The sequence below is a fragment of the Hyla sarda genome, unplaced genomic scaffold (assembly GCF_029499605.1).
Source record: "Hyla sarda isolate aHylSar1 unplaced genomic scaffold, aHylSar1.hap1 scaffold_624, whole genome shotgun sequence".
In the NCBI taxonomy this organism is placed as follows: Eukaryota; Metazoa; Chordata; class Amphibia; order Anura; family Hylidae; genus Hyla; species Hyla sarda.
The window spans coordinates 57,827-72,501 of NW_026610639.1; the positions used below are offsets into that span (position 1 = coordinate 57,827).

General features: G+C 46.6%; 7 non-coding genes across 7 annotated transcripts; all 7 read right to left on the reverse strand.

Annotated features, from left to right (window-relative positions):
- Positions 1–342: 342 nt before the first annotated feature.
- On the reverse strand, positions 343–533 carry LOC130341727 (U2 spliceosomal RNA). The gene has a single exon (XR_008881506.1). It is a non-coding gene; the product is annotated as a U2 spliceosomal RNA (small nuclear RNA).
- Positions 534–2,617: 2,084 nt separating this feature from the next.
- LOC130341728 (U2 spliceosomal RNA) lies at positions 2,618–2,808 on the reverse strand. Its single transcript, XR_008881507.1, has one exon. It is a non-coding gene; the product is annotated as a U2 spliceosomal RNA (small nuclear RNA).
- A 2,102-nt stretch (positions 2,809–4,910) lies between these two features.
- Positions 4,911–5,101, reverse strand: LOC130341729 (U2 spliceosomal RNA). Its single transcript, XR_008881508.1, has one exon. It is a non-coding gene; the product is annotated as a U2 spliceosomal RNA (small nuclear RNA).
- A 2,085-nt stretch (positions 5,102–7,186) lies between these two features.
- LOC130341730 (U2 spliceosomal RNA) lies at positions 7,187–7,377 on the reverse strand. The gene has a single exon (XR_008881509.1). It is a non-coding gene; the product is annotated as a U2 spliceosomal RNA (small nuclear RNA).
- A 2,046-nt stretch (positions 7,378–9,423) lies between these two features.
- Positions 9,424–9,608, reverse strand: LOC130341705 (U2 spliceosomal RNA). Its single transcript, XR_008881493.1, has one exon. It is a non-coding gene; the product is annotated as a U2 spliceosomal RNA (small nuclear RNA).
- A 693-nt stretch (positions 9,609–10,301) lies between these two features.
- On the reverse strand, positions 10,302–10,489 carry LOC130341721 (U2 spliceosomal RNA). The gene has a single exon (XR_008881502.1). It is a non-coding gene; the product is annotated as a U2 spliceosomal RNA (small nuclear RNA).
- A 2,089-nt stretch (positions 10,490–12,578) lies between these two features.
- On the reverse strand, positions 12,579–12,769 carry LOC130341732 (U2 spliceosomal RNA). The gene has a single exon (XR_008881511.1). It is a non-coding gene; the product is annotated as a U2 spliceosomal RNA (small nuclear RNA).
- Between the last annotated feature and the right edge of the window lie 1,906 nt (positions 12,770–14,675).

The following is a 14,675-nucleotide window of genomic DNA, read 5'->3' on the forward strand; positions in this document are numbered from 1 at the left end:
ATTTCTTCATAAGCATTAATCTTATTTTGTCAATTAGGAACATTCAGCACCCACCCGCTATCAAGGCAGCTGCCTATCATGTCATGCCCTACCTGCACAGGTGTGCTGGCTACTCAAATGATCCAATTAAGGAGGCCATTTAGTCAGCAGCAGCAGAAGTCCTGTGCCTGGACGCTCCAACAGGGGCCAGACACAAGCAGAAGCAGAAGCAGCAGAAGCAGCAGCAGCACCACCTTTTGTTTTTTGGCTGCAGCAGCAGCAAGGCCCACAGGGCTGGCTAGCTGGCTAGCCAGCAAGCAGGTAGCAATGAAAGTAGGAATCTTTCTTTTTAACCCTGTAAGGGGGTGGTGCACTGTACCCGAAGATACTGCCATATCGGGTCAATGCATAGGGCGACGGAAGCAAGCTTCGAAATCGGCCCCCGTTCTCAAAAATCCATTTAATATATGGTCCCCAGATAGGGGACGTATCAGATATTAAACTGATAAGAACAGATACTACACTTGATCTTAGCCAAAAGGCCGAGAAGCGATAACCGTGAAAGGGGCGGGCCCAACAAGGTCCCCTTCATGGGCACTATCACTGCTTGCTGTCAGGGAGGCTGCCAGACAATTTTCCATGCACACTCTGGGCTGGGGGGCAGTCAACCACCAGTACACACAGCAGAACCTAAACCCATACCATTATTGCTAAGCAGCAAGACAGGGGCCCATTGCACTCCCACGGGGCCTTTTTAAATGCAATCCATAACCCGGATTTGCCAGGAACCCTTCTTACTCCTCCTACTTGCATGTGACACTGGGCTTAGGATCTGCATAGGAAACACACACACAAGCACACACCTACCTTTGTTGCCTGCAGATGCCTCCTTGGCTGTCCCCAAACGGTATCAAACCAACACCCACAGGAAGCTGTAAGCATAGAGGACATGCCTGCACCCCATTGGACTTACCTGTGTGGGTTAAATCCGGGTTATTTGACAACCTATGGCGGTGATGGTTCTGCTCAGGCAGAGCAGTGCTGATGCTCCTCATAAAGCTGATCGCTGCTGTGAAGGTTCTAGGTGACATCACAAATCCCTTTGGTTACATACACAACAAAGCTGGGTTGTTGTTGTTTACACTCTGCAAGGCCTGTGGAAGTGAGTGACATCATAGCACTGTAGTTCTGAGGGTTCAAGATGGATGCAACAATCTCCTGTTGCTTCTATGAAGGCCGTAATAGACGACATCACCAAACAGCTCCATAGTCACATACACAGCAAAGGAGAGATGTTGTTTCACCTAGTGATGTCAGTGGTATTGAGTGACATCACAGCACAGTGCTAAGGCTCCTGGGCCTGGACACAGCAGCGGCTGCAATATCTCAACGGAGAATACGTTTATATCTATGTGTGTGTGTGCGCATATATATATATATATATATATATATATATATATATATATATATATTTCTCCGCCGAAATCACTTTTAAACCCATTTCCACCTTTTTTTCCCTTCTCTTCCTCTTACTTTTTTTTCACGTTTTTTTACGTTTTTCTCCTTTTCGCCTCTTTTCTGGGCGTATTATTCTTCTTTTTCTTCTTTTTTTTCGTCTAATGCATACCCCATCAGTGCAGCAATGCTTATTCAATACCGCCAGCAGATGGAGACACTGGGGGATAATTTTCTAAGGATTTATACTGATTTTTCCTGTCTGAATTTGTCGCACAGAAAGTTGCAGGCCAAATATGTGTGACATTTCTGCGACTTTAGCTTCTAGAGCATTTTTACAACATTATACATAGGTGCTGAATACATAAAAAGCGACTGTTCAGCGACAGACAAGTCGCATCGGCTGAAAGTAGGCCAGAATGTCAGTCCATGTTGGAGCAGGTTTAGATACAGTCTAAAGCATAGATCTCAAAGTCTGTGCACAGAATTTAGCAAGGGCCTCGCACCTTCTGATGCATCAGGTAGGTGCACAATAGCATAGCCTAACCCTCTGTACTTTGGTCTATATTGATGCGGGACATAGACAGCCAGCTGATGACCAATCCATTAGTGCAATGGATGGCTGGAAGCATTTGTCTTTGCCTTTGCAATACCACAGAAGCAATGCATGGTCAATGTACAGCAATGACACACCTGTGTGAACAGCCAGGAGACCCCCCCCCCCCCATGTTATGTTACATAGTTACATAGTTAGTACGGTCGAAAAAAGACATATGTCCATCACGTTCAACCAGGGAATTAAGGGGTAGGGGTGTGGCGCGATATTGGGGAAGGGATGAGATTTTATATTTCTTCATAAGCATTAATCTTATTTTGTCAATTAGGAACATTCAGCACCCACCCGCTATCAAGGCAGCTGCCTATCATGTCATGCCCTACCTGCACAGGTGTGCTGGCTACTCAAATGATCCAATTAAGGAGGCCATTTAGTCAGCAGCAGCAGAAGTCCTGTGCCTGGACGCTCCAACAGGGGCCAGACACAAGCAGAAGCAGCAGAAGCAGCAGCAGCACCACCTTTTGTTTTTTGGCTGCAGCAGCAGCAAGGCCCACAGGGCTGGCTAGCTGGCTAGCCAGCAAGCAGGTAGCAATGAAAGTAGGAATCTTTCTTTTTAACCCTGTAAGGGGGTGGTGCACTGTACCCGAAGATACTGCCATATCGGGTCAATGCATAGGGCGACGGAAGCAAGCTTCGAAATCGGCCCCCGTTCTCAAAAATCCATTTAATATATGGTCCCCAGATAGGGGACGTATCAGATATTAAACTGATAAGAACAGATACTACACTTGATCTTAGCCAAAAGGCCGAGAAGCGATAACCGTGAAAGGGGCGGGCCCAACAAGGTCCCCTTCATGGGCACTATCACTGCTTGCTGTCAGGGAGGCTGCCAGACAATTTTCCATGCACACTCTGGGCTGGGGGGCAGTCAACCACCAGTACACACAGCAGAACCTAAACCCATACCATTATTGCTAAGCAGCAAGACAGGGGCCCATTGCACTCCCACGGGGCCTTTTTAAATGCAATCCATAACCCGGATTTGCCAGGAACCCTTCTTACTCCTCCTACTTGCATGTGACACTGGGCTTAGGATCTGCATAGGAAACACACACACAAGCACACACCTACCTTTGTTGCCTGCAGATGCCTCCTTGGCTGTCCCCAAACGGTATCAAACCAACACCCACGGGAAGCTGTAAGCATAGAGGACATGCCTGCACCCCATTGGACTTACCTGTGTGGGTTAAATCCGGGTTATTTGACAACCTATGGCGGTGATGGTTCTGCTCAGGCAGAGCAGTGCTGATGCTCCTCATACTCCTCATAAAGCTGTCGCTGCTGTGAAGGTTCTAGGTGACATCACAAATCCCTTTGGTTACATACACAACAAAGCTGGGTTGTTGTTGTTTACACTCTGCAAGGCCTGTGGAAGTGAGTGACATCATAGCACTGTAGTTCTGAGGGTTCAAGATGGATGCAACAATCTCCTGTTGCTTCTATGAAGGCCGTAATAGACGACATCACCAAACAGCTCCATAGTCACATACACAGCAAAGGAGAGATGTTGTTTACACCTAGTGATGTCAGTGGTATTGAGTGACATCACAGCACAGTGCTAAGGCTCCTGGGCCTGGACACAGCAGCGGCTGCAATATCTCAACGGAGAATACGTTTATATCTATGTGTGTGTGTGCGCATATATATATATATATATATATATATATATATATATATATATATATTCTCCGCCGAAATCACTTTTAAACCCATTTCCACCTTTTTTTCCCTTCTCTTCCTCTTACTTTTTTTTCACGTTTTTTTACGTTTTTCTCCTTTTCGCCTCTTTTCTGGGCGTATTATTCTTCTTTTTCTTCTTTTTTTTCGTCTAATGCATACCCCATCAGTGCAGCAATGCTTATTCAATACCGCCAGCAGATGGAGACACTGGGGGATAATTTTCTAAGGATTTATACTGATTTTTCCTGTCTGAATTTGTCGCACAGAAAGTTGCAGGCCAAATATGTGTGACATTTCTGCGACTTTAGCTTCTAGAGCATTTTTACAACATTATACATAGGTGCTGAATACATAAAAAGCGACTGTTCAGCGACAGACAAGTCGCATCGGCTGAAAGTAGGCCAGAATGTCAGTCCATGTTGGAGCAGGTTTAGATACAGTCTAAAGCATAGATCTCAAAGTCTGTGCACAGAATTTAGCAAGGGCCTCGCACCTTCTGATGCATCAGGTAGGTGCACAATAGCATAGCCTAACCCTCTGTACTTTGGTCTATATTGATGCGGGACATAGACAGCCAGCTGATGACCAATCCATTAGTGCAATGGATGGCTGGAAGCATTTGTCTTTGCCTTTGCAATACCACAGAAGCAATGCATGGTCAATGTACAGCAATGACACACCTGTGTGAACAGCCAGGAGACCCCCCCCCCCCCCCCCATGTTATGTTACATAGTTACATAGTTAGTACGGTCGAAAAAAGACATATGTCCATCACGTTCAACCAGGGAATTAAGGGGTAGGGGTGTGGCGCGATATTGGGGAAGGGATGAGATTTTATATTTCTTCATAAGCATTAATCTTATTTTGTCAATTAGGAACATTCAGCACCCACCCGCTATCAAGGCAGCTGCCTATCATGTCATGCCCTACCTGCACAGGTGTGCTGGCTACTCAAATGATCCAATTAAGGAGGCCATTTAGTCAGCAGCAGCAGAAGTCCTGTGCCTGGACGCTCCAACAGGGGCCAGACACAAGCAGAAGCAGAAGCAGCAGAAGCAGCAGCAGCACCACCTTTTGTTTTTTGGCTGCAGCAGCAGCAAGGCCCACAGGGCTGGCTAGCTGGCTAGCCAGCAAGCAGGTAGCAATGAAAGTAGGAATCTTTCTTTTTAACCCTGTAAGGGGGTGGTGCACTGTACCCGAAGATACTGCCATATCGGGTCAATGCATAGGGCGACGGAAGCAAGCTTCGAAATCGGCCCCCGTTCTCAAAAATCCATTTAATATATGGTCCCCAGATAGGGGACGTATCAGATATTAAACTGATAAGAACAGATACTACACTTGATCTTAGCCAAAAGGCCGAGAAGCGATAACCGTGAAAGGGGCGGGCCCAACAAGGTCCCCTTCATGGGCACTATCACTGCTTGCTGTCAGGGAGGCTGCCAGACAATTTTCCATGCACACTCTGGGCTGGGGGGCAGTCAACCACCAGTACACACAGCAGAACCTAAACCCATACCATTATTGCTAAGCAGCAAGACAGGGGCCCATTGCACTCCCACGGGGCCTTTTTAAATGCAATCCATAACCCGGATTTGCCAGGAACCCTTCTTACTCCTCCTACTTGCATGTGACACTGGGCTTAGGATCTGCATAGGAAACACACACACAAGCACACACCTACCTTTGTTGCCTGCAGATGCCTCCTTGGCTGTCCCCAAACGGTATCAAACCAACACCCACGGGAAGCTGTAAGCATAGAGGACATGCCTGCACCCCATTGGACTTACCTGTGTGGGTTAAATCCGGGTTATTTGACAACCTATGGCGGTGATGGTTCTGCTCAGGCAGAGCAGTGCTGATGCTCCTCATAAAGCTGTCGCTGCTGTGAAGGTTCTAGGTGACATCACAAATCCCTTTGGTTACATACACAACAAAGCTGGGTTGTTGTTGTTTACACTCTGCAAGGCCTGTGGAAGTGAGTGACATCATAGCACTGTAGTTCTGAGGGTTCAAGATGGATGCAACAATCTCCTGTTGCTTCTATGAAGGCCGTAATAGACGACATCACCAAACAGCTCCATAGTCACATACACAGCAAAGGAGAGATGTTGTTTACACCTAGTGATGTCAGTGGTATTGAGTGACATCACAGCACAGTGCTAAGGCTCCTGGGCCTGGACACAGCAGCGGCTGCAATATCTCAACGGAGAATACGTTTATATCTATGTGTGTGTGTGCGCATATATATATATATATATATATATATATATATATATATATATATATCTCCGCCGAAATCACTTTTAAACCCATTTCCACCTTTTTTTCCCTTCTCTTCCTCTTACTTTTTTTTCACGTTTTTTTACGTTTTTCTCCTTTTCGCCTCTTTTCTGGGCGTATTATTCTTCTTTTTCTTCTTTTTTTTCGTCTAATGCATACCCCATCAGTGCAGCAATGCTTATTCAATACCGCCAGCAGATGGAGACACTGGGGGATAATTTTCTAAGGATTTATACTGATTTTTCCTGTCTGAATTTGTCGCACAGAAAGTTGCAGGCCAAATATGTGTGACATTTCTGCGACTTTAGCTTCTAGAGCATTTTTACAACATTATACATAGGTGCTGAATACATAAAAAGCGACTGTTCAGCGACAGACAAGTCGCATCGGCTGAAAGTAGGCCAGAATGTCAGTCCATGTTGGAGCAGGTTTAGATACAGTCTAAAGCATAGATCTCAAAGTCTGTGCACAGAATTTAGCAAGGGCCTCGCACCTTCTGATGCATCAGGTAGGTGCACAATAGCATAGCCTAACCCTCTGTACTTTGGTCTATATTGATGCGGGACATAGACAGCCAGCTGATGACCAATCCATTAGTGCAATGGATGGCTGGAAGCATTTGTCTTTGCCTTTGCAATACCACAGAAGCAATGCATGGTCAATGTACAGCAATGACACACCTGTGTGAACAGCCAGGAGACCCCCCCCCCCCCCCCATGTTATGTTACATAGTTACATAGTTAGTACGGTCGAAAAAAGACATATGTCCATCACGTTCAACCAGGGAATTAAGGGGTAGGGGTGTGGCGCGATATTGGGGAAGGGATGAGATTTTATATTTCTTCATAAGCATTAATCTTATTTTGTCAATTAGGAACATTCAGCACCCACCCGCTATCAAGGCAGCTGCCTATCATGTCATGCCCTACCTGCACAGGTGTGCTGGCTACTCAAATGATCCAATTAAGGAGGCCATTTAGTCAGCAGCAGCAGAAGTCCTGTGCCTGGACGCTCCAACAGGGGCCAGACACAAGCAGAAGCAGAAGCAGCAGCAGCACCACCACCTTTTGTTTTTTGGCTGCAGCAGCAGCAAGGCCCACAGGGCTGGCTAGCTGGCTAGCCAGCAAGCAGGTAGCAATGAAAGTAGGAATCTTTCTTTTTAACCCTGTAAGGGGGTGGTGCACTGTACCCGAAGATACTGCCATATCGGGTCAATGCATAGGGCGACGGAAGCAAGCTTCGAAATCGGCCCCCGTTCTCAAAAATCCATTTAATATATGGTCCCCAGATAGGGGACGTATCAGATATTAAACTGATAAGAACAGATACTACACTTGATCTTAGCCAAAAGGCCGAGAAGCGATAACCGTGAAAGGGGCGGGCCCAACAAGGTCCCCTTCATGGGCACTATCACTGCTTGCTGTCAGGGAGGCTGCCAGACAATTTTCCATGCACACTCTGGGCTGGGGGGCAGTCAACCACCAGTACACACAGCAGAACCTAAACCCATACCATTATTGCTAAGCAGCAAGACAGGGGCCCATTGCACTCCCACGGGGCCTTTTTAAATGCAATCCATAACCCGGATTTGCCAGGAACCCTTCTTACTCCTCCTACTTGCATGTGACACTGGGCTTAGGATCTGCATAGGAAACACACACACAAGCACACACCTACCTTTGTTGCCTGCAGATGCCTCCTTGGCTGTCCCCAAACGGTATCAAACCAACACCCACGGGAAGCTGTAAGCATAGAGGACATGCCTGCACCCCATTGGACTTACCTGTGTGGGTTAAATCCGGGTTATTTGACAACCTATGGCGGTGATGGTTCTGCTCAGGCAGAGCAGTGCTGATGCTCCTCATAAAGCTGTCGCTGCTGTGAAGGTTCTAGGTGACATCACAAATCCCTTTGGTTACATACACAACAAAGCTGGGTTGTTGTTGTTTACACTCTGCAAGGCCTGTGGAAGTGAGTGACATCATAGCACTGTAGTTCTGAGGGTTCAAGATGGATGCAACAATCTCCTGTTGCTTCTATGAAGGCCGTAATAGACGACATCACCAAACAGCTCCATAGTCACATACACAGCAAAGGAGAGATGTTGTTTACACCTAGTGATGTCAGTGGTATTGAGTGACATCACAGCACAGTGCTAAGGCTCCTGGGCCTGGACACAGCAGCGGCTGCAATATCTCAACGGAGAATACGTTTAGCATATATATATATATATATATATATATATATTTCTCCGCCGAAATCACTTTTAAACCCATTTCCACCTTTTTTTCCCTTCTCTTCCTCTTACTTTTTTTTCACGTTTTTTTACGTTTTTCTCCTTTTCGCCTCTTTTCTGGGCGTATTATTCTTCTTTTTCTTCTTTTTTTTCGTCTAATGCATACCCCATCAGTGCAGCAATGCTTATTCAATACCGCCAGCAGATGGAGACACTGGGGGATAATTTTCTAAGGATTTATACAGATTTTTCCTGTCTGAATTTGTCGCACAGAAAGTTGCAGGCCAAATATGTGTGACATTTCTGCGACTTTAGCTTCTAGAGCATTTTTACAACATTATACATAGGTGCTGAATACATAAAAAGCGACTGTTCAGCGACAGACAAGTCGCATCGGCTGAAAGTAGGCCAGAATGTCAGTCCATGTTGGAGCAGGTTTAGATACAGTCTAAAGCATAGATCTCAAAGTCTGTGCACAGAATTTAGCAAGGGCCTCGCACCTTCTGATGCATCAGGTAGGTGCACAATAGCATAGCCTAACCCTCTGTACTTTGGTCTATATTGATGCGGGACATAGACAGCCAGCTGATGACCAATCCATTAGTGCAATGGATGGCTGGAAGCATTTGTCTTTGCCTTTGCAATACCACAGAAGCAATGCATGGTCAATGTACAGCAATGACACACCTGTGTGAACAGCCAGGAGACCCCCCCCCCCCCCCCCCCATGTTATGTTACATAGTTACATAGTTAGTACGGTCGAAAAAAGACATATGTCCATCACGTTCAACCAGGGAATTAAGGGGTAGGGGTGTGGCGCGATATTGGGGAAGGGATGAGATTTTATATTTCTTCATAAGCATTAATCTTATTTTGTCAATTAGGAACATTCAGCACCCACCCGCTATCAAGGCAGCTGCCTATCATGTCATGCCCTACCTGCACAGGTGTGCTGGCTACTCAAATGATCCAATTAAGGAGGCCATTTAGTCAGCAGCAGCAGAAGTCCTGTGCCTGGACGCTCCAACAGGGGCCAGACACAAGCAGAAGCAGCAGCAGCACCACCTTTTGTTTTTTGGCTGCAGCAGCAGCAAGGCCCACAGGGCTGGCTAGCTGGCTAGCCAGCAAGCAGGTAGCAATGAAAGTAGGAATCTTTCTTTTTAACCCTGTAAGGGGGTGGTGCACTGTACCCGAAGATACTGCCATATCGGGTCAATGCATAGGGCGACGGAAGCAAGCTTCGAAATCGGCCCCCGTTCTCAAAAATCCATTTAATATATTGTCCCCAGATAGGGGACGTATCAGATATTAAACTGATAAGAACAGATTTTTTTTTTTTTTTTTTTATCTAAAGCCGAGGAACGTGCTTTCGATTCACCCAAAGTGCAAGAAAAAGTGCAAACGTGTTACACTAAAAAAAACGTGCACAAAGGATGCGGTCTATCGCAAGCCCTTCTCAGATAGGAGAGAGGCCCCCCAACAAACCTTACCCTTCGCCTCCGGACCAAAAGGTACCTGCGAGGTTCCAGGTTCGATGTCCCTTTTCGCCGAAGCTACTAGGGGACCACAAATGCTCCCGGCATCCCCCTTGGCGTTAGCCAAGGTATCTGCCCGCAGAGCCGATTACGGTAGGTACCCTGCCAAAGCAGGAGTACCCGGGGTGTTTGCAGGGAGGTGCGGAACCTAATGGCCACACACACCTCCCCTAGACCGCCAGGAGGGACACCCAGAAGGGCTACCGCATCCTGACAAATCCTGTGAACACACAACACGCAAAAAGTGACACAGTGAGACAAAAAAGAAATAAATAAGTGAATGTGTGCAGATATACTGCCCGGACATCCGGCCGGATCTATAAAAATTTCTCTGATCCTAGCCAGAAGGCCGGGAATCAAGAGGTGAGTGCCACAAGGTGAAGAGATTATGGTGCCCGTGCTTCAACTCAGTGAGCCTATTCTCCCAGTGAGTTTCGGCACCTCGGGGTCACCACTCCCCGAGGCACAAAGTACCTCGGCTCTAGACCCTCTCAGCCTCATGGCGAGACCCGGAGGGAACAGGTCACATCGGGGCAGCCGTCGAGCTGATTCCTCAGAACCAGCCCCGGAAAGCCCTGGTACACCTGCATCCTCCATGCAGCACCCATCCCCACCAGCCCCATACCGGCGTTACTGTCCACCGGCATGAAAAACTGATAAGAACAGATACTACACTTGATCTTAGCCAAAAGGCCGAGAAGCGATAACCGTGAAAGGGGCGGGCCCAACAAGGTCCCCTTCATGGGCACTATCACTGCTTGCTGTCAGGGAGGCTGCCAGACAATTTTCCATGCACACTCTGGGCTGGGGGGCAGTCAACCACCAGTACACACAGCAGAACCTAAACCCATACCATTATTGCTAAGCAGCAAGACAGGGGCCCATTGCACTCCCACGGGGCCTTTTTAAATGCAATCCATAACCCGGATTTGCCAGGAACCCTTCTTACTCCTCCTACTTGCATGTGACACTGGGCTTAGGATCTGCATAGGAAACACACACACAAGCACACACCTACCTTTGTTGCCTGCAGATGCCTCCTTGGCTGTCCCCAAACGGTATCAAACCAACACCCACGGGAAGCTGTAAGCATAGAGGACATGCCTGCACCCCATTGGACTTACCTGTGTGGGTTAAATCCGGGTTATTTGACAACCTATGGCGGTGATGGTTCTGCTCAGGCAGAGCAGTGCTGATGCTCCTCATAAAGCTGTCGCTGCTGTGAAGGTTCTAGGTGACATCACAAATCCCTTTGGTTACATACACAACAAAGCTGGGTTGTTGTTGTTTACACTCTGCAAGGCCTGTGGAAGTGAGTGACATCATAGCACTGTAGTTCTGAGGGTTCAAGATGGATGCAACAATCTCCTGTTGCTTCTATGAAGGCCGTAATAGACGACATCACCAAACAGCTCCATAGTCACATACACAGCAAAGGAGAGATGTTGTTTACACCTAGTGATGTCAGTGGTATTGAGTGACATCACAGCACAGTGCTAAGGCTCCTGGGCCTGGACACAGCAGCGGCTGCAATATCTCAACGGAGAATACGTTTATATCTATGTGTGTGTGTGCGCATATATATATATATATATATATATATATATATATATATATATATATTTCTCCGCCGAAATCACTTTTAAACCCATTTCCACCTTTTTTTCCCTTCTCTTCCTCTTACTTTTTTTTCACGTTTTTTTACGTTTTTCTCCTTTTCGCCTCTTTTCTGGGCGTATTACTCTTCTTTTTCTTCTTTTTTTTCGTCTAATGCATACCCCATCAGTGCAGCAATGCTTATTCAATACCGCCAGCAGATGGAGACACTGGGGGATAATTTTCTAAGGATTTATACTGATTTTTCCTGTCTGAATTTGTCGCACAGAAAGTTGCAGGCCAAATATGTGTGACATTTCTGCGACTTTAGCTTCTAGAGCATTTTTACAACATTATACATAGGTGCTGAATACATAAAAAGCGACTGTTCAGCGACAGACAAGTCGCATCGGCTGAAAGTAGGCCAGAATGTCAGTCCATGTTGGAGCAGGTTTAGATACAGTCTAAAGCATAGATCTCAAAGTCTGTGCACAGAATTTAGCAAGGGCCTCGCACCTTCTGATGCATCAGGTAGGTGCACAATAGCATAGCCTAACCCTCTGTACTTTGGTCTATATTGATGCGGGACATAGACAGCCAGCTGATGACCAATCCATTAGTGCAATGGATGGCTGGAAGCATTTGTCTTTGCCTTTGCAATACCACAGAAGCAATGCATGGTCAATGTACAGCAATGACACACCTGTGTGAACAGCCAGGAGACCCCCCCCCCCCCCCCCCATGTTATGTTACATAGTTACATAGTTAGTACGGTCGAAAAAAGACATATGTCCATCACGTTCAACCAGGGAATTAAGGGGTAGGGGTGTAGCGCGATATTGGGGAAGGGATGAGATTTTATATTTCTTCATAAGCATTAATCTTATTTTGTCAATTAGGAACATTCAGCACCCACCCGCTATCAAGGCAGCTGCCTATCATGTCATGCCCTACCTGCACAGGTGTGCTGGCTACTCAAATGATCCAATTAAGGAGGCCATTTAGTCAGCAGCAGCAGAAGTCCTGTGCCTGGACGCTCCAACAGGGGCCAGACACAAGCAGAAGCAGCAGAAGCAGCAGCAGCACCACCTTTTGTTTTTTGGCTGCAGCAGCAGCAAGGCCCACAGGGCTGGCTAGCTGGCTAGCCAGCAAGCAGGTAGCAATGAAAGTAGGAATCTTTCTTTTTAACCCTGTAAGGGGGTGGTGCACTGTACCCGAAGATACTGCCATATCGGGTCAATGCATAGGGCGACGGAAGCAAGCTTCGAAATCGGCCCCCGTTCTCAAAAATCCATTTAATATATGGTCCCCAGATAGGGGACGTATCAGATATTAAACTGATAAGAACAGATACTACACTTGATCTTAGCCAAAAGGCCGAGAAGCGATAACCGTGAAAGGGGCGGGCCCAACAAGGTCCCCTTCATGGGCACTATCACTGCTTGCTGTCAGGGAGGCTGCCAGACAATTTTCCATGCACACTCTGGGCTGGGGGGCAGTCAACCACCAGTACACACAGCAGAACCTAAACCCATACCATTATTGCTAAGCAGCAAGACAGGGGCCCATTGCACTCCCACGGGGCCTTTTTAAATGCAATCCATAACCCGGATTTGCCAGGAACCCTTCTTACTCCTCCTACTTGCATGTGACACTGGGCTTAGGATCTGCATAGGAAACACACACACAAGCACACACCTACCTTTGTTGCCTGCAGATGCCTCCTTGGCTGTCCCCAAACGGTATCAAACCAACACCCACGGGAAGCTGTAAGCATAGAGGACATGCCTGCACCCCATTGGACTTACCTGTGTGGGTTAAATCCGGGTTATTTGACAACCTATGGCGGTGATGGTTCTGCTCAGGCAGAGCAGTGCTGATGCTCCTCATAAAGCTGTCGCTGCTGTGAAGGTTCTAGGTGACATCACAAATCCCTTTGGTTACATACACAACAAAGCTGGGTTGTTGTTGTTTACACTCTGCAAGGCCTGTGGAAGTGAGTGACATCATAGCACTGTAGTTCTGAGGGTTCAAGATGGATGCAACAATCTCCTGTTGCTTCTATGAAGGCCGTAATAGACGACATCACCAAACAGCTCCATAGTCACATACACAGCAAAGGAGAGATGTTGTTTACACCTAGTGATGTCAGTGGTATTGAGTGACATCACAGCACAGTGCTAAGGCTCCTGGGCCTGGACACAGCAGCGGCTGCAATATCTCAACGGAGAATACGTTTATATCTATGTGTGTGTGTGCGCATATATATATATATATATATATATATATATATATATATATATATATATTTCTCCGCCGAAATCACTTTTAAACCCATTTCCACCTTTTTTTCCCTTCTCTTCCTCTTACTTTTTTTTCACGTTTTTTTACGTTTTTCTCCTTTTCGCCTCTTTTCTGGGCGTATTATTCTTCTTTTTCTTCTTTTTTTTCGTCTAATGCATACCCCATCAGTGCAGCAATGCTTATTCAATACCGCCAGCAGATGGAGACACTGGGGGATAATTTTCTAAGGATTTATACTGATTTTTCCTGTCTGAATTTGTCGCACAGAAAGTTGCAGGCCAAATATGTGTGACATTTCTGCGACTTTAGCTTCTAGAGCATTTTTACAACATTATACATAGGTGCTGAATACATAAAAAGCGACTGTTCAGCGACAGACAAGTCGCATCGGCTGAAAGTAGGCCAGAATGTCAGTCCATGTTGGAGCAGGTTTAGATACAGTCTAAAGCATAGATCTCAAAGTCTGTGCACAGAATTTAGCAAGGGCCTCGCACCTTCTGATGCATCAGGTAGGTGCACAATAGCATAGCCTAACCCTCTGTACTTTGGTCTATATTGATGCGGGACATAGACAGCCAGCTGATGACCAATCCATTAGTGCAATGGATGGCTGGAAGCATTTGTCTTTGCCTTTGCAATACCACAGAAGCAATGCATGGTCAATGTACAGCAATGACACACCTGTGTGAACAGCCAGGAGACCCCCCCCCCCCCCATGTTATGTTACATAGTTACATAGTTAGTACGGTCGAAAAAAGACATATGTCCATCACGTTCAACCAGGGAATTAAGGGGTAGGGGTGTGGCGCGATATTGGGGAAGGGATGAGATTTTATATTTCTTCATAAGCATTAATCTTATTTTGTCAATTAGGAACATTCAGCACCCACCCGCTATCAAGGCAGCTGCCTATCATGTCATGCCCTACCTGCACAGGTGTGCTGGCTACTCAAATGATCCAATTAAGGAGGCCATTTAGTCAGCAGCAGCA